Genomic DNA, 2,189 nt, shown 5'->3' with positions numbered 1-2,189 from the left:
ATTCTGAACCACTGTGCCTTGATAGCTTTACATTTTACTTAAAATTTTATATATATTTTTTGGGTTTTTTTTTATGTTTTCAATGCCAACATCTATCTGTCAGTTTGTAGGTTGTTAAAAATGTATGTTAAAATTAACAGTTTATTTTAAACATATATTCGTTTCGAAAACAAATCTACTAAAATGTAACATCTACATGGTTATGTTTTAAGGGCTTATCCACTTCAAACTTTGCTGAGTATATTTAACATAGTATGCACAACATGCAGAAAAACTTTATTGGTTGTTTTAGTGGTTGGTAGAGCGTTAAAAGGTGTCATATTAAAAGGATTTGCACTCAGCATAATGGAAGGCAATTATGCTCATCATACCTTTGAAGTTCTGTTTATTTGTATGTAAAAGCCATTAAAACATAAAAAGGGTAAATTTGCATGGTAAAATGTTTGTTTGGGAACAATTTAATCTGCACTGCATGTACTGGATATCAGTTGGATATAATCCTTACATTTTCATGCACAGGTTCCCAGTAAAATTTGAAGGAAGGGGTTCTTTGCGATGACGTGATTTCATGGCATCTTTTGTATTGGTTCAAAGGAAGTCGTGAAAGATCCGATCTTTTCATTAGCATTTGAACCCATGCTAAGGATGTCGTGAAAGATCCGATCTTTTCATCAGCATTTGAACCCATGCAAAGGAAGCCGAGAAGGATCCGATCTTTTCATCAGCATTTGAACCCATTCCATCGATCCAATAGAGATAAATTTTGCGTTTTTATTTTTACAAATTTTCTAAATGTATAAGATTATTATTTACAATAGGCTTGATGTTGTCGGATACTCGAAATCACAGCCAACTTTGTGAAAACTCTCGTCGTAATCATAATGTCATTGCAAAGGGTTGGTGAAAATGACATGCCAAACAGAGGTCCGCAAAATGCATATAAAAGGCACACTCTATTGCCTTTTCCCAAAAGCGAATAGTGCAGTGCCTTGCATATAAAAAATATGAATGTGCAAAAAGCAGATTCACCCCAAAAAATGATTCACTGCTTTAGTGCATGCTTGCTTGCTTTTACATTTGTATTCACACGATTCACAAATGCAGTATGCACAATACTGCATACCACCACACAGTATCGTACCATCTTCTGTTTGAATAAATGAATACATTTGCCAAATTTCGCTTTTTCTTTGAGTTTCTTTAATAGTAGGATAAACTAAACTAGTAATGGTTTTTATTGTCTCAACATTAATTTTTTATGTTTATTAACATGTAAATTTGACCAGAAATATCTACTGCTTTTTGTAATGCAATGTACTTTTTCGAAGGCAGCGTGCAAAAAAAAAGGCAACGAGCTCTTGTAGTGTGTTGTGTGTGTGCAATTGGCACACACTCATGAAAGTAAAGGCAAAGCAAGCAATAGCACTAAACAGAGATGGCAATAGCAAGCAATGAAAAAAGACGAAATCGTGAATATGCATTAAAAGCGAGTGGCATTTTGCGGACCTCTGATGCCAAAGCATTGGTGAAAATGACATGCGAAAGCATTGGTTAAAATGACATATCAAAGCATTGGTGTAAATGACATGCTTTGGATCCAAAAATGAATAGCATCTTTTGGGGTCCACGCTCATATAAAATTCATCGATGAAGATGCTAAAAAGATGACATGCCAGATCACTTTCACGCATGATTGAATGACATCTTTGGCATCGAACATTTTGCTGGGTTCATTTATATATTGCTATTAGTAAAACTGAATTAAAGAAAAACAAACTCTTCCTGTCAAGATACATATGTATGTTTATTTTAGTTTAAGTTCACCGCACTTCTCTCGTTTTGAAATATAAGAATGCCACAACTTTTAAATTGTTTTCTTCCATAATTCTTATTTGCCTTTAGAATAAGCAAACAAAGCATAACAATGCAGTCAGCAAATATTTACAGCCTGTTCATGTATGTCGACCGAAAGGTTTCTTGCGCTTCGGAAGTGGAAAAAAATCATTTTCTGTTCATGTAAACACCTTCGAAACGAAAATCTATGCGACCGACAAGCCCTACGAAATAACACGTAAACGTACACTTTTCCATTAAATTTGGGTTTATGTATTTCGAAAGGACTGTCTCTTATAGAAAGAGAATGTCAAAATCACTCACTTGCTTTGTAGCTGCCGAGTAGAACGTAAACT

This window comes from Musca autumnalis, unplaced genomic scaffold, assembly GCF_047663935.1.
Source record: "Musca autumnalis isolate F117 unplaced genomic scaffold, ASM4766393v1 scaffold_129, whole genome shotgun sequence".
Lineage (NCBI taxonomy): Eukaryota > Metazoa > Arthropoda > Insecta > Diptera > Muscidae > Musca > Musca autumnalis.
The sequence above is the reverse complement of the archived record's forward strand: the minus strand, read 5'-3'. Positions refer to the sequence as shown.